Raw genomic sequence first — 22,921 nt, forward strand, 5'->3', positions numbered from 1 at the left:
TTTGTCTCAATTCCCCTCTTCCAGCAGGGGTCTGTCAGAAATACAGCTGACCTGGAGTGCTATTGGACTGACCCAGCAAGACACATGGACTCCACACAAGCAGGGTTGCTGCAGACTGGCCTTTAGCTCTTTTTCACAGAAAACGGACTCCCACTGGCCTGCTTCTGGCTTTGAAAATATGTTCCTTTATGTCCCTGGCCCCCCATACTACCACAGTACAATACTAATAATAATGACACTGAATGAAACTCTTCACACTGGACCAATTTACAAACACACAAAGGGGCTGAGATGCTCCTCGGCATCTCAGTATGAGATTGGTTATTGAATTGCAAGTGATGAGGCCCACTGCTGATGCTTTATTATCCTCAGAAAAGAATTTCTCAAGGCAATGCTTGTCAGTCTACAACAATGGCATGATGCCACCCACACTAATACACAGCTAATATTATTACAGCATAGTCCGACTAATTTGCTCTCTGTTTTATTTAAGCGCTTTAAATTGCGAGGCGTGTACTGTATTGTTTTGAATGCATTATCTGTGCATCCAGCAGTGTCATGTAGGTAGCAGAGCAAAATTCAATCAGTGTCTCGTCTCCACTCAGAACACCTGGTGAGGGGACAAGCATCACGCTGAGGGCCTATGCAGACCCCCGTCGGCATGAGGCTGCAAATCAAAGCATCAGAGGTGTTTCATCTCGTCTCCAGAGTCTCTACATTTCATCCAGGGTTAAGACTGAGAGGATGACACTTCAACTTATGGCTTCTTACATCTGCAGCTACGAGGTAGGGAGCATCGGGCATTAGAAGCCCACGACTCTGATTACTACAAAACACTTGTTTTCGCGCTTTGTTCACAGTAGGGATTCTCATATTCTCACCAGGAGTGATTCCTGCAGCCGTGGGGCAGGGAGCTGCCTCGGGTGCTGACAGAGAATGTAAATAATGTTGGCATGATAGGAAACAGTGAATAGATTTGACTGCTAATTGAAGGCTTTCATCTGAAATGGCAGACTGTGCGAATACAGATTATCATCAGTTGGAAGCAGGGATGCTACTGGAATACCAATTTTTCTCACCAGGCGTTTTTACCCTTTATTTAGAATTGTCTACCATTATGCTGGATGACTCAACTTGTACATGAAAAAAAAGTCTTCAAAAATACACGGGTTGACAGATTAAATGGGAATTCCCCCCATGGTATTGAGATCTGTGTCGCGGTGCTTCTGAACTTGTGAACTTTTATCTCTGACAGCCGCTGTCTGCTGCTTTACTAGGAAACAAACAAGAAAGCACACTGTGTTTTCCCCCAGCTTTTGTTGTTTTCTCTTTTTCGTGTTATTAAAGGCCCTCAAAGCATTCCTTTAATCCTCTTCTTACTTCAAGTAATGGAAACCCACAAACAAATTATTTGAAGTTAAAACGTTTTGGTCTAATTTATTTTACATCAGAAGTTTCTGTCGGAGTTGTTATGTGTGAAGTCCTGTTGCAGAACTGTGGATAGCATCTCTGATTTGCTCAGAGATTTGCAGAGGTGTTTAATAGAGAACCAAAGTCATTATGTCAGCAGTCTTTCTGAAAAAAAAAACACTTTTCACTTCTCCTACATTCTATTTTAAGAATTAATATGAATGTTATTCCATGAAAGAAGATATGCTATTACATTATTATTATTATTATTATTATTATTATTATTATTATTATTATTATTATTATTAGTTAATAAAATTACATTCCAAGTTTGGTATGTATTCATTGAGTTTGAGGTTACCTCTGTAGCTGCTCTGAAGTTTTGAATAAAGTTTGGGGGTAAAATAAAATAAGACACATGTTCCGGGGTAACTCAGTGTGTTCCACCATGTTCTCATTAATGCAGAAATTGTTAAGATTTGAAACCTTTAGTTTTCACACCTGAGCTAGCTCCTGTCTCTGTCCCTGCACCCTCACATCACCTTGAGCCTTTTCTGTTGGGTTGTGTCATTTAATCCTTGTTAAGGGCTCATGGGAAATGGTGTTTGTTAAAGCCATCTAAAGACATGGATATTTATTAAATTATACCAGTTAACTCTTTAGAATAAATACCCTCCTTATCTTAACATACAGAGTTATATGAGTGATGAGAAATGCTCTACTTCAAGACTTGTTCTTTTTTTAAAAAGTTATATTTTTGGGGCTTTTACACCTTTATTAAAGAGGAGAGGACAGTGGATAGTATAGGAAACAGGGACAGAGTGGGGGGAAGGACATGCGTGAAAGAGGCCGCAGGCTGGATTCGAACCCGGGCCAACTTAACCATTGGGGTAAGTCCGTGCCCTCAAGACTTCTTCTTGAGACTTTAACGTTTTTACAGATGTTGACTGCTTTCTCTAAAATTACTCACTGCTTGCTTTATAATCCATTATTTAGTCCAAAAAGCAGTCAGTTGGCTACTTGATTTAAATCTAACACAACACTGACAACTTTTCAAAACACAATTTCAAATACATTAAGTGATAGAAGACATCAGGTCTGTCTTTTTCTGAGCTTGGGGAAGAGACTTAGTTTGAAAAAAACTGGACCAAGCAACTTAACATATTTTTCTTTTCTTTTTTTTGTAGTTTATTTTTGTGTAATATGTACTCATTGAGAGACAGGACAGAGAGCAGAGTAAGAAACTGGTAGCAGAGAGTGTGTAATGACATGTGGGTCAGGACCCAAGGCCAGAATCGGACTCACTTCAAGGACTGTAGCCTCTGTACATGGGGCGAGAGTTAACTGCAGAGCTAGACCAGCTCCCCGGGCATTGCAACTTATATATCTACATGCTATGAAAGTTAGGTGGTTGTTGGGTTTGTTGCCCGGTATCTGTCAAACAAATCTGACCAAACATCACCCACGCAGTCCTGATGGAGTAGACTAGCTGAATTTTATCCTTGAGTATGTTTTCTAACCCAAACTTTAACTTTGATTACTTTTTATTTACTCATTAAAATTGAATGTTATGGAGAAATGTTCAGTTTTTTAAGCTGAGCCTTTTAGGGCTTGGAGGCTGCAGTGAGAATAGGATGCATTGCATCAATTAGTAATTTTTTCTTATGCAACAAATGTTTATTGGGATATTAATTTATTATTTAGACGACTCCAACTCAATTTTATTTCTCTCAGCATGAAAGCATGAGGAGCTCAGTTATATCAACAGCAGATTCAGAACACGATACATCTGCTGCTGCAAATGAAACTCACATGGAAGTAACACCAGAGTTGTGCCGTGAGAGTAAAGCAAACACCCCCAAATAGGAGAGGAAGCTGTCAAACCTAAGAGTGATGGCTCCGTAACATTTGAGTGACCCCATCCCACATGTCTGGTGTCAGTCAACCTGACTTTTGGAGCTCTCTGATAGTGTTCAGCGGGGAATCAGCAGGGGGCAATGTTCTCACATCAAAGAAACCCAGACATGCAGCAAGAAGGCAGCACTTGAGTCAAGGACGGATGAGCTCAGAATCATGGGCTCAGTGTAATGGCAGCCATGCAAACATCTTTTATACCCAGCACAGCGCTCATCATTGATATTTGACTGTATTGTATCCTGTGCAGGGGTCTTTTAATTGCTACGGGCTTGTACACTTAAATATTTTACGCGCTGCCAGACTCAACATTAGCTACAAACATCCACAGCCGACCATGTTTAGGAAGCTAAAATGCATTTGAGATCATGTAATCATTAATTATTAATAATATTGTAACATTCGCCATTGTGGGTTGCCTGGAAGTGTTTTCAGGGTGAAAGCCGAGGCAGAGAGAGGAAGATGACAGTTTGATGACTATTTGCAGCCTAAATTGTAACTCCCTCAGAGCATGAGTGTCTGTTAAAAGCCTTGAAAGTAAAATATCGGACAGAAACATCATGATTTACTGATTCATTCTCAGTCTTCTGTCAGAAATCACACTGTGGTGACACTTATCTGTAGAGGCCGCTACTGCAGTGGAACAGAAAAGGTTGGATATAATCTAAAATGGATAAAAGGGAATAGATTAATACATTAAGCTAATGAAAGGAGGGAGAGAGGGGGGAAACAGACAGGGGGAGAGGAGTTCTCTGATTGCATTTTGTGGAAAGTTCAAACTGAATGCACACTTAATTCAAGCAGCATGAGTTTATTGTTTATCACAAATCTTCTGCTCCTCATAGCACTTGTAAACATCATGCAAAATCAACATGGAGGAAGTTAATAAAGCAGTCACACTGATGTGTCTGGCATATTGTGTAATACGGCTGAGAAGAAGGCAGAAATATCAGACATGTTAAATTCAATGAGATTTAGGGATTGGTTTCACAGACAGACAGCCAAAGTTCTCTTTTTCACTGTATTAGACCAGGATTAGTTTAATCCATGTCTGTGAAATAGCCCCTTCATTTTCCTGGTAATGTCTTCAGTTCACTAGGTATCTCCTTTTTTTCTGTTATTTCCTGAGGAGAAGGGGGGAAAAAAATGACAAATCAAGTCCACATTTTTTGGGTTGGTTTTGGGAATGGTTTCAAGCAAGTTTACAGAGTTGCAGCAAAGCCTGGAGTGGATAGAAGACAAATAAAGGACAAGAAGAGGGAACCAAAAAACAGAAGATAGGGGTGAGAGGGTGAGTAAAGCTTCTAAAGGGAATGATTCATTCAAGTTTTCAGATTGCATTAAAAGTTTATGAGTGTGACAGAGAAGGGATTGATTTTATTGACGGCAGCGGTTCTACACAGTGCTGCTTGGAGAAGACAACAACAATGCTAATTTTCCACACTAAGGTGGAACAGGATATTGTTCCTGCTCGTCCTATGAGCCCCTCGGAGTGCATGGGGGGGTAAATTGTTGTCAATAGAAACACTGCTCTGGCCTAGATTTCCCTCACACAGTGGCTATTTTATTAAGTACATCCAGCTTTGCAGCAGACCAGACTCCCTTTGCTGCAGCTCACCTCTAACAGGCTCTGATGGGCTTGTGCTCTGAAATGCAGCGATGTATTTCCTATAGATTCTGTTATCAGAGATATAAGTCCTCTGAGTTTGTGGCTTGCTTCAGTTTTAGGCATTACTCAACATCTCATAGTTGCATCACTTTTCATACATCTGCCAGCATCTCCTAGCTTATTTAAGACCTCTTTCTAGAGTTTTCCTCAAAATCTACAATTGACAGCTTACATCTATCTGTCTTGTCTGTTTCACACTGAAAGGTTTAAAAAAGAACATCTCCAAGGCAAATACAGAGAGTGATTTTTTTTATCCCTCAAAGACAGGGAGTGAAATGTGACATCCTATCCCACACTGTAATTTGTAAGTTGTATTGGCAGTTACATAAACTGGATTGTGTGTGTGTGTGTGTGTGTGTGTGTGTGTGTGTGTGTGTGTGTGTGTGTGTGTGTGTGTGTGTGTGTGTGTGTGTGTGTGTGTGTGTGTGTGTGTGTGTGTGTGTGAGAGTGTGTGAGAGTGTGTGAGAGTGTGTGTTTGTGTGTACTGCATCCTTCTTGACTGGAGTTGTTTAAGAGAGTCAAGTGTTCAAAGTAAAAGTGACTGTTTCATACTTAAAAAGAAGAAAATGGAAGAGCGGTGTAGAAATAGTGGGTTCAAAGTCAGAGTCCTTCATTTCAAAATGTACTACAGTAAATGTGTTGTCTTCTTTTTATAAAATTGTTTTTATTTTTCAAAAAGCAGGTAGAAATCCCAGTGTAGTTTCATACAGTGGTTTTTGTTTTTTGTAAACATACATGAACAAGAACATCCCTCCCTCTCCTTCCCGCAAACCTGTTGTACAGTGATTCGGACAAGTAGAAACATACATATATATATACATAACAACCACATTGACAGTGACTACAGAAAAAAACTAAAAACCAACAACAGTAAAGACCAAATGTGTTGTGTTCTAACATGAAATATAGATCAAGTAATAAAATAAATAAAAAAAACATAATACACAACTGCCCCTTTCTAATTAGCATAATGAAATAACATTACATTACAGTTATTCCTGCATTAAATCTACAAGCACCGATATGATGACACATTTTGTAATTGTAGCTGCTTTTAATAGGGCACATTGTTGATATTATAAAATGCACATAATGTGTAATTCATTTGTCGACTATATTTAGCTTTAAATATGTCAACATGTGTAGCAAAAGTAATCAAAGCTGTGGAATGAGTGTAAAAAATTACAATATTACTTTTTGAATAGGAGACATAATAAGTAGTTGAACACATAATAAACTGAATTGAATCAATATTATTTATGTAAAGGTTTCTTTCTCTGCAGAATGAGTCATATTTGTCATGCACATATTACCCATAATCCCTCCAGATTACATTTTATTTATTTATTTATTACAGCAGAACTGCCTCCATCTCACTGTAACAAAAAGAAACACATGATAATCTGTATGTGCATTAACTGCCTTGTAATATCAGTATCACTTAATCCCATGGTTTCCTCCCTCTGGTTTCTAAATATGCCGCGCTAACTTCGCTAATTCTGCTAACTGTTACACACAAATGTGTAAGGGTGAGAAAATAAATCATAACCCTCATTAATCATCTTACCTGTTTCCCTGCTCATGGATCGCACATTTCATTCACAAAGACTCGGCACATGTGGGGTTTGCACTAACAGGAACATCTGCTCAGCGTTAACACTGCCTGCACCTGATTGGAGAGAGAGTGTTACAACCGCGCCGAGCTAATGGTCTAATCACATCCATACACATGGTCATGGAATAATTTCAGGCTTAATGCTGTGTTTACTTTTCATTCACTGTACTTTAGCCTTCTATTAAATTAGAAAACATCTCAATATTATGTATTAACCCTTCTTTCCCCCACATTTGAGACATTTTAAAAAGACGGGACACAGTGAAATCTTTCTTGAGCTGTGGTTTTGGGGAGATTTTTTTTGGATGGTTGGAGCTGAGAGAGAGCTGTCCAGGCTGTGTTCTTTCCGTGTAAACAAACATGAAGTGGCAGAAATAGATGATTTTTTTTTCTTTTGCCTTCTGAGCGTCTTCTTATTTGCAGAAACTGACACAGCTGTGTTTGGGGAAGGAAAAAAAACTATCACACAGGCATTTTAAGCTCCATCATCACACCGTCCCTCTGAATGCTGCACTGTGTTGGTATTCGCTTGTTCGTGGTCGACCCTTTCACTTGCTCGATTCCTGCTAGCCACCTTCTTTCTCTGCCATTAATCGGCTGCTTTTGTTGCCCTCTGAGCTTCTTCTGACTTCTAGCCAGTGGGTCGTCCATTGCATGAAAAGCACAGGAGGGGTTTCTGCTTATGAGATAGTGGAACCATCATGCCTGGCCAGGACAATCACAGCAGCACCCTCAGTGTTGCTTAATTCTGCAAAGCTCGCTGCTCTGCTTTGTACTGAACACCGCAGCCATGTGCCTCTGACTCTGTGTCTGCAGAAGCCATTCACTTTCATGGGCGGTGTAACGGAGCTAATACTGTTCCACATCCCTGTTTTTCGCCTAACATAGATGTGTTCTAATTATGAAAAAGCATTATATTACTCTTTTTAGAGGTAATGTCAGAACAAACAAAAGGGTAATTTGTAAACAGCTGTTGCGTTTGATTTCTCCTCTGCACGTCGGATGCAAAATGAAATGTGCTTCCTACTTATGATGAGGTGCAGGCAATGTTGTTAAGTCTCTTTGTGCTTGGCTGTATTCATCTTCTGTCAAGTTGATCTGCAATTCTCTTTGTAGCAGATCCTCTCCGAGCATCTACGATCCCGACACACGGGGTAGAAAAACCTTGAAGAGGCGCATGAGAAGAAAACCAGCACATTTGGGTATGACTAAAACCTTCAAAGCATTCTCTCTCTGCCAGATTTTTTTTTCTTCTTCTCGTGTGTGAGTCAGCCTATAGTACAGACACATGGAAAAGGATATTCTATATTTTCAGGAGCATGTGTTATTTGTGTTTCTCTGGACCTTGAGGTTCACGGAGCCCCCGCAAAATGAAGTGAGAGCTTGCAGCAGCTGCCAGACGGCATGCTGTATAGAACTACCTCCTCTGATGAGGTCGAGAGGAAAGACAAATTTTTAAAAGGAGAAAGGAAATAAGAGGATTAGGGCTGCTAATGTGTGTGTGCCGCCTCCCACTGAGACAAGTGTGCCCTTTTGCGGAGTACCTGTGGCTCAAATGAGGGCCTGTTTACAACAGATTCAGAGACATGCAAGAGACAAAGGAGGAGCGTGTGGATTGGTTGTTGGAGGTTGTGATCTTTGCAGATGTGATGGTTTATTTTCTTAAATGTAACACCTAAGGAGGAGAAGCTGATCAAGTGTTTGTAGGCGGCACATACCAAACATAACTGACAAGAATTGATTTATTTATAAATCTTTTGCTGAATCCCATATTTTTGTTCCTTTGCCTCTGAAGCTTAATGATAAATCCCCAATTTGTTAAAAGTCATTCTAGATTTTAACCAAATGTGGCCAAACAGCTCAGCACCAGATGGGCTTTGAGAGCATCCTGGAAATAATTTAAAGTTAATTTATTGACTGGGATATTCCGAAAGCGCGAAAAATGATCTAACAAAGACTGTTGTCGAAGAAGGCTTGGTGTAGTTGTAAATCACTGGCCTGTATTGTTCAACATGTGCAAAGGATTTAGTTGCAATCTTGTGTTTGGAGTGCTTTCCAATAAGAAGAAAAAAATGCCATACTCAAGGTTAACCCAGTCCAAATTTTTGCAATTGTAGTAATTAGTAAACTGAAGGGAACACGTGTTTATTTGCTTTAAAGCAGCAGGCAGAGAAGCCAAATGTGGTGGAAAAATGCCAAAAAGCAAAACCATTCCCACATTTGCCCTATTATCGAATTCAGGTAATAAAAGCTTTGATTGATGAAGACGTTGGCAGAGCTGCGAAAGGCGCTCCCTGGCCATATTTACATTCAGTAAATCACTGCCTGCCGAGTGAATGATTTGGCATTTGTGCCATCCGCAAACATTAATAAGACATAAATAAATAAAATGAGGGAAGGTGATTATGAATGTCTGCAGGGATTTAGCAGGATGGCTCCGACAAAAACGGTTCCAACATTTTGTACGAGCTCCCTCGCCAAGCCTCTATCAGCCTCCCTAAGTCATATCAGATGTTTGGGCTTTATTGGGACTTGAAATAGTTATTAGCCTGAGCACCCACCCCACTGGATTTATCTCCTGCTGAATAGAGAGCCACACAATAATGAGCCACGCTTAGTGTCATATCTGTTCCCCTCTATTCACTGCTTTTCTTCCTTTAAATCAAAACTGCCTGCTTTTAGAATGATGACAGACAGGTGAAATTGAAGTTAATAAAAGAGGTAATACATCTCATGAGGAGACTTGTGAGCCCTGAATTTACTGGTACCAGAAACAAAAGTTTACAAAGCCAGACTTATTGCAGGCGACCAGCTAAAATGTCCTCTTCAGTAGATTAAAGTAAACCTCCATAAAACAATGAACAACACAGCCACAGCAGCTCTGAATAGAAGCTTCATCGCCGTGGATGATTGAGACGGTTTGCTCAGTCTGTGCTGAAAATCTTCAGCAGGAGGGATTATGAGAGGAGGAGGAGCATTTATGCCGTCCTCTGCATGTTTCCGAAATTACACTACATGGGTCGTTTCCATATGGGGGAGAAGAAGCCTGCGGCGTATCTAATTCGCCTATAATACGAGTATAAGATAGAGAATCTCCTGCCAAGCAGCATCTCAACTTCTGACATCCTGTTGCTGGATTTGCAAAAACTCTGCATCTCTTTCTGCACATATTCCATAAAATTAAACACAGAAATGGAAACAAGTCATGCACCAAACAGATTCTTTAATGGATTTCCAATATCTATCAAACCCTAAGTATTTAATCAATAATTTAATCATTAAAGGAAATTAAGTCCATAAATATTCTCTTTTTAAATATTTTTGTTGCTATTTCTAAGATTGGCACTAAATTAGCAACTTTATAATGACAGTTTTGCTAAATGAGTAAATCTATTTTATATTTAGTTAGGATTATAATGTGACATAAAGTATGCTGTACTACAGCTCAGGTATCTGATGTACAGGTTTGAATGAAAGCTAAGTATCGAAGAGATTATGTAGTACATGGTCATGGGCAAATTCATAGAACAGAAAAGGCTTGCGTACGATAAGATGGCTCTGTATTCACCTGATGCTCAGCATATCTCTTATTACATTGAACATTATCTGGATAATGCATGGAGTGCACTGATGGAAGAGAATTCTGAGTAAAATGTACAGATATTTAACTATCAAGTAGATGATATAGAAATGATGTGAGCACAGCTTCATTTTTTAAAGAGCTCTCTGCAGCAGCCACAGTGACTGTTTGTTCAATAAAGCTGCACATGTAAAAACACCTTCACTCTTTTGTTACTCAAACTAAAGGCTCTGACGTGTACGCATTTCTTTCATTTTTCCACCTCCTGTCTTCCTGAGGTTGGCATAACGCCACAGAATCAAATACAAGAAACCTTGGACTCCATGGAAATCCAATTCATTGGCAACAATGCAGAGAAACCTAGCATAAAGAGAGAGTGCTTTTTCTTCTCAAGAGGGAACATTAAAAAAAACATTCATTCCTCTGCATGGTCAGAAATATAAAGTCATGCTGATTCAATTTAACAGTTCTGAAGGAGTGTAAAATATATAACTCAATAAACGACGGGTGCAGTGTTAAGCAATAGTTTGTGTTTTAGAGTTACAGCCACTGCTGCTACTGATGCTGTCACTGTTTCTATCCAGTTGCCATGTGGCTGTAAAGTGACAAAAAAACCTGGCAGAATAAGTGAAGTCTTTTTCTTGCTGGAATCAAATGTAGCAGCTGTGCCAAGATGAACTAACCATGCAGGTGGTGGTCAGAGGATTGCATCAGCTTGACTATATTAGATTGATTACAGGGTGAAGGTTGGCTGCTACAACTAAATTTAGGAAAGCTTTCATAAGACAGGTCTGAGTTGTTTTTTGCTCCCTTCATTTGGGCTGCAGTGAGACTGCTCCCTGTCACTCAGGGTTACAAGCTGCTTCCCTGCTTGTGTTCAAAGTTAGACACTGAGCACGGATCACACCTAATCCAAACTGACAGGCAAGCCAAAACAATGTCAAACTTTTTTTTCACCCTCAATGTCACATTTTCTTTGTCTCCTAATTTCCCAACTCAATCTAATACACTGTGCTTGAGTAATTTGTGATGGTGCATTTCTCTGCTGTAACCTCTTTTTAGCCACAGATGAAGGTTAACCTTTGCTTGATGAGAAAAAAAAAGATGAGAGCACAGTTAATTTATTTTCTTTGTGCTTGCGTTCTTGTTAACATTCATGTTATAAATAAAGCCTGCCAGAAATAGACAAAATAATCTTTAGTTCTTGCCCCTATGACATATTTTTCTTTGACTCAAGCCTCTACATCTGCTGAGGCTCCTACTCTGTTATACAATTCCTCAATCATAAAGCTGTGATATTGATAGCTGCTGTTCTCTAAAAATTATTAACATGGACATCTACACATTTGTTGATTAGACCAGTGACATACAGTATGTGTATCTTTAATGAAAATAATTTAAAAAAATCATGGAAGATAAAAAATGAAATATGGAAAAGTACAAATCCTCAAAAACTCTACAATTTTTTTATTATTTGTATGTTCATCATCATTGTGTACGTAGTTCTGAGATTGAGTCTATATATAGCTAGTTGATGCAATACAATGCAACAGCACTTTGATAAAGCTCACCTCCTTGAAGATTTAAAGGCTCCGTTTTTGTTGAGTTTTTTTCTCAAAGGCAGGTTAAATCAACTTTATGATCATTTTAGAGGATGTGGTTGGTGTTGTTGAGTTGTGTTGTACAATTAGAAGATCAATGTTTATGATATTCTGACATTTACGATATATTTGTTTTTTTGTCAGTCTTTTTTCACCTCATGTTGTTTGGTTCTAGCATCGCTTTGGTGTTCATTGTGGTTTGGGTTTTTCCGCTGTGGGGTCCGTATGTTGTAGTTATTTTCTGTTTGGGGTTTTGGTGTCAGACTCAGTGTCATTTTCCTTTTTTTTCTCTAAGATTTTTGGTGTTTGGGTTCTTGCTTCATTCATATGTCTGTTTTTGCTTGTATGTCAGCACTTTGTAAACCCATATTTTTAAAACTGCACTATTAATAAAATTATTTTCATTATTTCTATTTCATTGGTCCTTAAATTCATTATTCTAAACTATATATATTCCTATATCTATTTTGTACATATTTTAGCAAAATCAAAACCTAAAAAAAATGACATTTGAATTGAAATTGCCATATCCAAACATGCTTATGTCATGTATGTAAAAGTGCTAGCTCTAAAATATTCAAATATTTTATTTTGTTTGTAATTGTATTAAATGTTCAAAGTGTTTATATAAAATGTAACTAATTTAATGAAACATAAAATGTTGATTTAAAAAAAAATTCTATTAACATTTTTAGATTTTTTTTCTCCGATAATTATGTATTCTCGTTTCTTGTGGTTGACGTTATCGCAAACAAGAGTTAATAGGAACATGAAATGTTAACCGCGCTAACAAAACTCAATAATTGTGATTGAAATTTCTTTTGACACTCATGTTTCGGGCGCCACCATCCTCACCCTGCTTATGTTTTCAAATGTCCTGCTGCTGTATAAATCACCGCTCTGTGCTGCTGCGTTATGTGTCATGCTGGTAATGACACAACTTATTTGTCAGTTCACAGCCTCTAGTTTGTCGCTCCCATCATTCTGTGTTTGGATAAACATTCAGGCACTTAGAAATACAACTGTCAGCACTGTAAACTGTGAAGGGATATTCAACAGCGATGTGCTCAACGCCACTTGTGATTGTTTAGCAAGTCAAGAAGTTCACTTTGGCCACAAGAAGCAGGAACATGACGGTGTAACACAAAAACACTGTCCAATTGACTGATATTAGTGTCAGACCCTCCTGTTCACACAACTGTGGTGGTCTGTTTAACTGCTATGAGTGCAGAGCTTATGTAAAGATCCACATCGCTGCGTGTTGTCACCCCATGTCGCCTTCACAGTAAAATAATTTCTATAATAGGTGTCGGGTAACTCCTGGTGTCAACTATATAATCAGTGCAGAAACAGCCCTAGGTGCTCGGTTTATTATTAAAAATTAAATTAATACTGATAGGTCAATCTCAAAAAAGTACAACTGGGCAGCGGTGTAAAACTATGAAACTGCCACGCTGCTGTTCCGATTTAGTTTTTGTTTATCACTAACAGTGGGTTTCGAGAGCTGAGGAGGGAATTTTGTCACTCTGTATGGTGCTTACAAAAACAAAAGGTTAGGAAAACATAACCCGCACGTCTGGGGTAATATGTTGTGGAAGGTCCTGTTGCTGCCTCTAATTCCCACTGCAAGAAAACAAACAAGAAGAAAATAACCGTGTGCCAGTGCGAGACAATAACACATGTTGGGGGGTCTGATTCTATAAAGTGCAGTGAATAGAGTCGGAGAAGAAAACACGATGCTTAATCAGATAATTGGGTCCAGAAATTGACCAAATGAATTATCCGCCTGTTTAGGTCCCAGCTGGTGATAACCATGAGATTGTGATTTTTTTAAAACATTGTAATATTTTGATGAGGGTCTGCAGGGCTCAAACAGATGGGGCATGCAAGCCTGGAGAATGCAGTGTATTATTGAACATAATAGATAACCAAGGGAGAAGTTATTCTGTGAACAAGAGGCCGGCCTCCTGAAATTATTTAGTAAAGCATGAATTTCTGTTACTTGGATTTCGTGACAAAATTCAAGAGCTCTCTAAGGAGCCATACATACTGACAGAAATAGGATAAGGTTTACAGACCAGTCAAAACTTCAACTAAAAAACACTTTTGTTTCAAAATTAAAATGCAGTGAAAAAATACAATATTTAGCCTTTTTTTTCTTTGACCTACATTTAAATAATAAAAAAAATATGTTTAACACTACTACAAGATTTTTTTTGATATAAATTTAACACGCACATTTTTTTCCATTCTTTAAGCACACCATTTTTCTTTATTCAATCATTTGTGTATTCCCTGTTTTCCCCAATGCGGTGTTTCCCGCTCTCCTTTCCACATTCCTTGTTTTCCAAAAGCAAATATGGAAATGAGATGGGCGTATCCATGAGTGCTCGGAGCAGTGAGCAATCCAGGGTTTTTTTTCTATTTGAGTATGTGTGTGTGTGTGTGTGTGTGTGTGTGTGTGTGTGTGTGTGTGTGTGTGTGTGTGTGTGTGTGTGTGTGTGTGTGTGTGTGTGTGTGTGTGTGTGTGTGTGTGTGTGTGTGTAAAATCAGTGGAACAATCAACAGTACTGTGGGTGGTTAGCTTAACAGAAAACACTTGCGCCTACGTACGTACATTCACACAAGCTTCTTCAGAAAACAAGCAAGCAGAAGCTAGCTTTACTATGAAACCCACACCAGTCACTTCATGTAGGGTTTAACCTCCATGTACTGCACTGTTCACAGCTGAAGCAAGTAGGCAAGCAAATACTATAAGAATAGCAAGCGAGTGCTATGAAGAGGCTTTTATTCCATAGTGATCATTAATGAACACAAGAAGAACACACTTCAAGACAACACATAATGATTTGAAGATTCAATCCCAATCTAATCCAGTTTAATTGGTATAGCACCTTTTATGCATACAATCATGCAGCCTAAAGGTCTTCACAAAAGAGTTAACAGACAGAAATTGACAGCAATGGATAAAAGAACAATGACTAAAACAAGAAAAGTGAAGGTAAAATACTTCAAAATAAAATACATTTGAAATATAATAATAAAAACAAAAGAAATCTGAGAATGTATAAATTAAAAAAATGTTAGAAGGTGAGTAAGACCGAATGTAAAATCAATATTTAAGATGTAGACCAATAACTCCAATTTAGAAGCTAGATTAAATTGGATAGATCTTTCATTTTATTTTAAAATACCTAGAGAGCTTGTCGTTTTGATGTTGAAATGCTGAGGGTTTCATAGATTTGGTGCATAAAAAAAAGGAAGCACTTGAGAACCTAAGCGAGAAAGCTGTAACATACAATTTCAGAAGATCTGTGATTTCAGGAAGAGCAAGGCTGTAAAGCTCTAAAAACAAGTAAATAACCTTTTAAATCAGTTCTAAAAGAAACTGTTAGGAAGTGCAGAATTTTAAGCCGCAGGGCAGCGTGTTCAGATATCTGTTTTTCCTGGTTAGACTCTTGCCACAGCATTCTTAATAAGCTGTATTTTTCTGAAAACTGAAGACCTTTTGGGTAATCCAGTGAAAAGAGAGTTAGTCGATGCGTCTTGTGATAAAAGCATGAGTTGAAATTTCAGCATATTTCAGGGATTAAAAAAAAGGTCTGACTTAAGCAATGCTTTATATATTGTAAAATGATGCACTCATATTAAAATGGACATTTTAATTTAAATCAGAATTTAAAACCACTCCCAAACTTGTGACCTTCATTTTAACCTCTTTATTAAAACCTCCCAGTAGCTCATGCAGTTCTTCTCTGGCTGCTCCTATGAGAAGAATTACAGTTTTGATACTTACTCATCCATACATGATTATCAGAAAGGCAGCCAGTGAGGGATTGGAGTGCATGTGGGTTGTTTGATGAGACTGATATGTATGGTTGAGTATCATCAGCATAAATATGATTATTGACATGGTGATGTGAGATGATATGACCTAATGACAGCATGTGCAATGAGAATAAAATAGGTCCAAGAATGCTTCCTTGAGGAATGCCATACATCAAATCGTGTTTCTGACAAACAAGCACCCAGGCTGATAAAATATTGCCTACCTAAGGTACCAGGCTGAAACTCTGTGATAAAACTTTTGTATCCGATAGTATCAAAAAGACAGCCACATTGTTTGCATCTAAAATAAATCTTATTTTATTAAAATTTTTAAGTTGAGCAATCTCTGTGCTTTGGTTTGCTCTATAGCCAGACTGAAGTTTTCTAATTTATTATTTCAACCGGGAGAGACACAGTTTGAAGATTAAAGGTTATTTATTACAACTTAATGAATAATGAAACTTGACAGAAATCTTTGGCGTATGGACTCTATGGGGATAATTTTGTGAGCTCATTATGTGTGAATTTGGCAGCAGAAGAAATCCCCCTAGAGTCCAGACACTGGTGGTCGTGGTTGATGAATCATAGGAATTGAAGACTTGCAGAGACCAGGTGGAGATGGGGAGGTGAAGGGGTGTGCATCATCAATGCAAGAAGGATCTAGCTGGAGAGAGGCACATTTAAAAAGACAGCAAGAAGTTGATAGGCTGACGTTAAGGGCGTGCCACTAAGCTATTGGATGACAGCCGCCGCTGATTAACCAATGACAGCTCTGGAGCATGCAGCTGGAAGCGGGTGAGCTATTGAAAGAGGGAGAGGAGAGTTAAACAACTGCTGTGATTGCTTTTATAGTCTTCCTGTCTGAACTTTCTCTAGAGCTACATTTGTCAAACAAAGAGCCTAATGTCTAACATTTTAAAAACATGCTCTCTGTGGGGGTGTTTTTGCCTTTGTGGTAAGCTGAGTTGTGTCTGTTTTGAGCTCCTTATCTTCCAGAATTAAAAAAGGTATGTATGAAACGAATTATGATAGTTCAGGAAGGTTAAGTGAAATTAAGACTCAAGCAGATTTCATTGTTATATTCTTATTTAATATCTGAAATATAGGAACAGTGGTAGGAATTAAAATCAAGTGTTTTAGCTCAATTGCCAAAACAGTTCAATCCCCCAAATCCCATAAAACATAGCAAAATGTAGGATGCTCTTTCTGTTTATTTTTAGTAATGTGTGCAAAAGTTGTGTTCTCTGCTCTGTGACAATCTAATTTTGGAATGAAACCCTCCACTTGCTACAGATTCATCCAATTATTTCTCCTGTTTATTAATAAACTAAGCTGCAGTCAATATTATACAGACAAAATGTGAAGTGAAGGCTTCATCTGCCCCTATCATTAGATCTGGCTGTTAGGATTGCTTGCAGACTGGAAAGTTGCATCTCTGTAGAAAGCTCTCGGCATTACCATTGGGAGAGATTAACCCTGTCCTCTGCTGTTTGAAGTGGTTGGCTGATATAAAGCTGCACCGTCAACTGCGTATAGATACACCAACCGATCTCCATGCAAATGCTCCGAGTTGTGTTTGAAGCATGCAGAGATGTTACATGAAGCATGCGTTCTGCTTGCCTTCTCCCTAACAGCTTCCAGCCAAGGATGATGTCACTTCTTGCCCTGCAGAGGAGTAATCAGTCTCCTGCATGCCTGAAGGGCCCCTTAGGAGTTATCAGTCTCTGATAGTTGTCTCTATTGCAGCTGATTCAATCTGTAACACCACTTTGGGCCCTGTGTGAGCATATAACAAACATACTTAATCACTTCTGTCGTTAGAAGTCGGGAAAATCCTCCGCGAGCCTTCCTAGTTATGTTCTAGCTGCTAAGTATTAATATCAGAGTAGACAAAGTGCTACCCCATGCAAGAGGTTTGATTACATACAAACACATGACACAGAGACAGAGAGCGTGCACACATCAGCGGGCTGATACAAGTACACAGAGACACACACACACAGCTCAGTGTGCCACTTCCTCATCTCCTGCTGCTCTGTCCTTAAACCTCTTCACCCTCCATGCAGGGAGTAGACACTGTGCTCTTTTCTCTTTGTCATGGTAATAACACTAAGCCTAACTGTCCCCCATTTTGCCTGTCAACTTGCATTTATTTAGTTTTCCTTTTTTCTTTTCTCTCTCCGGCATGTACTGTCAGGTTTCTTGGGGTACGTCTAAGTCCCTCCCAGCATCATTCACTGCTCCTGGAACCAATTATATTATCCGGCCAGCCCTTTCAATTCCTACAGAGGCAGGGACAGAAAGAAATCTCGATCTATTCTCCATGCCAGCAGCATCACACCTTTACTAACCTATTCTTAAGATCCCACTCAAGAGATTTTCATTCCTCCCCTTTTTTGCTTTCTCATTCTCCCTCCAGCTCTTCCCTCCGTTGTTTCTCAATCTTTCCATGAAGCCGCCTCTGACAGCGTGAATAAGGGTCTCGTTGTTTGCGACACCCAACATACTACTGTGTGACACATTATCTGCTGTAGTCTCCCTTTGCAGCAGGATGCTTGCCTCAGAGCCCTAACCGTATTGTCTGAGCTTTCACCTCACCCCTGGCTATCTGCTGTGCTCTGGCTTAAGGCTTATCCTGGGGCTTCTGCAGAGCTGCCGGGCCAATGAACACTAACAACTTTCCCTTTGTATGCTGTGAGAACCTTTCTACACCAGCTTTGGCACATTGACTACAACTATCTACCTCTACTACTCATATTATTATACCTTTGTAAGAGTGATGTAACAGTCCTTTGTTTTATGTCTTTTTTTTTTCCTGAACAAATCTCTTACTTGGATAAACGTGATATTTTAAACAATTCATCATGCAGTTTGTTCAAGATCTCTAGTACAGGGACATTTAGATGATATCACATTTTCACACCTCATCTGGTGTTAACTTTGACTGTGAAGCACTGCTTTGTCTTTTGTGCTTATATAATGCTTAGAGAGCAGTTGCTGTAGTTAAAAAATGTTTTTTTTTAAATATAAATCTGAAATATATCAATCTAATACCTAGCCTAAAGTATGTGGACACCCTAAGATTACACCCATATGTTCTGCAATTGGTAAGCATCTTATTCCAAAGCTGTGTGCATCGATCGGCTGCTATTATCAGTCTCCACTCTTCTGGGAAGGCTTTCCACAAGACTTTTTGGATGCAGGCTGCAGGGATTTGCTTTCATTCAGCCACAAAAGCATTAGCGAGGTCAGGCACTGGTGTCGGACAATAAGGCCTTGCTCACAGTCTGTGTTTCAGTTCACCCCAGTGATGCTGAATGGAGCGGAGGTCAGGGCGCTCTGCAGGCCATTCAAGTTTCTTCCACCACACAAACTCAGAAAGTCATTTTTTATGGACCTGACTTTGTGCACAAGAGAAACCAGCATGTTGAAACAGTTACAGGCCTTCTCGAGACTGATAAAAGATAAAAGAGAAATCCCCCATGACCCACCCAGCTTCTCTGGAACATCTAAAGCCTTAACAGTGTCAGCAGTCCAGTTAAGAAATAATATGATGTGAGTTTAAAAGGCCTACGGCAGCAGAAACAAAGTTTGATTTAGCGCTTTTAGTCCATCCGGCTATCTTTCTACCTATCTATGTACATTCCCACCTTTCCTCCCTCCTTGTTAAAATGTCAGTCAATGGCTGATGTTTTGCAGCCGAGTGGGAGTTAAGACAAGATGTGTTGCCACCTGAATGATGCCAAGATGTCCTTTTGATTTCTTAATGCTGCTGACAGCACTTAAAGGTGAAAGCAATCTACCCCCTATAGCACCTGTGTTGCTTTTTTTCAAATGCATATAGGTAGAAATTACATGGTCAACTTATTCTTTCATCTTCTCTCTTGCTGCTATGGCAATCAGACAGGCTTTGCACGTGTAATCACAGCCTTTGATATGGATGCAGTTCCATTGAGATTTGTGTATAATCAATTCATTTTATGTTGTATTTCTGAGCTTCCTGACATTGGTTTACTCTGACTGCGAAGGGATGCTAACTTCAGAAATATTTCATATGAAAGAGATTTTTTTTTTTTTTTTACTTCCAAAGTTTGAGTCTCCTCTGGTTGTGCAGTGAGGTAGGATCCTGTGTGTTAGCCTGATTGATATTCTGGTGCTACAGTCAAAGTTGTCCACAGTTTCAGCTGAAAAGCAGTCCTATGTAATTAACCTAATCGCAGTTTTAAAAGTGCTAGAGCTGTCAAATACTCCCATGCAGGATAATACACAGATTGGCAAGAAATGAGCTTTTCGGACAAGCGAAACAATGTGTCAGGAATATCAGTACCTTAATGAAAAAAAGCCTCTATTGTTGTTCTGTGACACCTGTGGCTACCTTTTAACAGACAGGGTCTAATTAAGCACTCAAAGAAAGGGTTAGCTGGGAAATATTAATGCTAATTTATCTACTTAAGTATTTTTAATTCATTTATAGTCTCAAATATTCTCTTATTGTTCTTACTGCATTGGTAGTTGTTATTTTCTTTGCAAATAAACCTTGAAATGAACACAAACATACCAGACAGAATCTATAGATGCTTGCGGTAGAAAAAATAAGCCAGATGAAATAAGGAATAAACCTTTCGTATGCTCAAAGGTTACCTTAAGATTGTTTTGAATGTTGGAAGCATCTAACTTGCTCCACTAACACTACCAAACAAAACCAGACAGCCTAACACCCAGAGACCATGTTTTGGGCTCTGTGGTGACCCGGAGGTCAACAATACACATGTCTTCTGGAGTTGCACTAATGTAAAGCCTTTTGGGGGCAATACAACAATAACAGACATGATGAGATAGACCAGTCTCGACAACTGTGCTGTGAGATGAATACCATTCCCAAACCTGTGCTTGTAAAGAAAAAATATACACAAATAAGTAAATGGTAAATGCATTGCATCTCTATAGCGCTGCCCCAGTCTGTCTGATGACTCAAAGTACTTTTAAAGCACACATCACATTCACCCATTCACACCACATTCATACACTGATGTTAAGGATGCTATAGTAAATGTCCACCTTTATTTACTAATTCCATTCATACACATTCATACAGTACTTTCTATGCCACAAGGAACAATTTGAGGCTCTGGGTATTGCCCATAAGACCCTTTTACACGTGGACACAAAGAGCTGGGAACAAACTATCAACCCTTTTTTTACCACTGAGCCACAGCCGCCCCAATAAGCCTTCAATATATACACTATAAAACGAAGTCATCGACACTTTGAATGAGGGTTCCTTTAACCCTCCTGTTATGTTTGTTTCTCTGGAAAAGCAATAATGGTCCTGGCTCAATTTGACCCGGGGCATACTCAATTATCCAAAAGTGTCAGAACCCAAAAAATCCCAATACACATTTTTTAAATCTAATTTTAACTCCATTGCTAAACATTTCAATCAATATTTAGTCCATTGGTGTTCTTTAATTCTCACAGATCATGGTTGAATGAGGATAACTCTCTCGTTTTTCATTAAAATTAATGTTAAAACTTTTTTTAAAAGTACACTGGAAAGCCCTAAATATAAATACAATAGTTTTACATGACAAAGATTTTTATTTATTTTATTTTAAATTTTGAGTTTTTAATTTTTTTATGAAGTGATGTTGATAAATTAGCACAACACCTATTCTGTCATGTGCTGCCCAGATTTTTATGCTGCATTTAGCTGGTTTGGAAGGGATATATTGCCTAAAATAGACTTTAAAAGGGTCAATTTGACCCACAACATAACAGGAGGGTTAATTGTTTTCCTCCGCTTGGTAATATGCTTAAATCCAGGGGGGTTGTCTCGTTTAGTCTGAGGTCAGAGTCAAAATATTAAAAGAGAGGGTGCTGACTTGGACTACTAGTTAAGTTGCACGCCCATGTAGCGGGCGGCCTGGGTTTGAATCCAGCCTGTGGCTCCTTTCTCGCATGTCACTCTCCCACTCTCTCCAAGTATATATATATATATATATATAAAAGAGAAAATAAAAAGCTATAAAGATGTACTATTGGTTATCCTGACAATCCGGTGCATCTTAGGAGAAGATGTATCGTGTTGGAAAGTAAAGGAAGGAACTCACTGGAGCACACCAACATCTTCTGCTTTTGTCCCCCTCTGAAAAAGATGTACTGGCATTGAAACATTAGTCACTAACTTTATTTGCATCTTTGATAAAACTGTCTATGTGTCCATTTTTGTTCTGTTCTTCATCACAAGAGCCGAAAAACGAATCCACTCACAGAACACACAGTTGGGATTCTGAGTATTTGCATTCATGGATTGTATATTAGAAGTGGACTAATCCACCTTGGCACCACGCTTTGGTTTCTGATACACTAGAATTTGGCACTCTGTTGTTGTTCTGGCAGTATGGCAGGCGATTTTTTGGAGCCAGAGGACAGCTGAGGACGATGGGACAAATATGCCACTCCTCTGCTCCAAGAGGAGAATAACTGAAGACTTAAAACAAGGAGTAAATACATTAAAGCCATTTGGCCATTGTGTGATAAATTATGTAAGAAAAAGTGTAATTTTCTCATTGCCTTCCAAAAGCGATAGAATGAGAGACTGTATACAACATGGACATAGTCTCAGTAACTCACCCATTGGTTTCTAAAGAGGCATTATAAAACATAAATAGGGCAGACATCAAGTCAGAAATGCTGACTCATCCCTTAGCTTTGTTTACACGAGAACAGCCGGATTACAAACAGGAAAGTATTTTCTTTTGCTTTAAAATAAATCTCTGTTCACGTGGCATTGCAAAAAAATTCTTGAGACTAAGGAGTATGCACACCAGTCTGAAGTCCGCGGTATAACTTTATAATGAAACACCACCAAAGACCATGTTCCTAAACAGAGCAGTGAGCACAAACAAACAAGACTATGCACGCTTGATAACCGTTAATTTTGTCTGGAGAAGCGTTACTAAACTCAGTAGAGTCAGCGGCACAAACAGCTCAGGAGTTGGCCATTGTTGTTATTATGTAATATTCGTGTGTGAATGAGGGGGTGATGTCACTGTTTTCAGAGGATCCACGTATTGCTCCTTTACATGGCAATGGAGGGGGTTGCAATTTAAAAAAATTCCACTCTGGAACCCACTTTCAAAAGTTTACCTCGTCAGTAAACCAAAATGCTGTTTCTGTGTAAATTAATGGCAAAAAAAAGCAAAATGAGTGTACCATTTTCTAATGAAAAGGTTTCTGTGTAAACATGGCCTAACTTTCAATCAATCTAGAAACAGCCAAAGATGTGAGCCTGTCAGTCAACT

General features: G+C 38.9%; 1 long non-coding RNA gene across 1 annotated transcript in view; it reads left to right on the forward strand.

Annotated features, from left to right (window-relative positions):
• LOC117826588 overlaps positions 1-22,921 on the forward strand; it is a 29,881-nt gene that overhangs the window by 2,255 nt on the left and 4,705 nt on the right. The window contains exon 2 of the long non-coding RNA XR_004634067.1: positions 606-786. This is a non-coding gene — a long non-coding RNA (uncharacterized LOC117826588). The remainder of the gene's footprint in view (positions 1-605; positions 787-22,921) is intronic.

The sequence above is a fragment of the Notolabrus celidotus genome, chromosome 15, assembly GCF_009762535.1.
Source record: "Notolabrus celidotus isolate fNotCel1 chromosome 15, fNotCel1.pri, whole genome shotgun sequence".
Classification (NCBI taxonomy): Eukaryota; Metazoa; Chordata; class Actinopteri; order Labriformes; family Labridae; genus Notolabrus; species Notolabrus celidotus.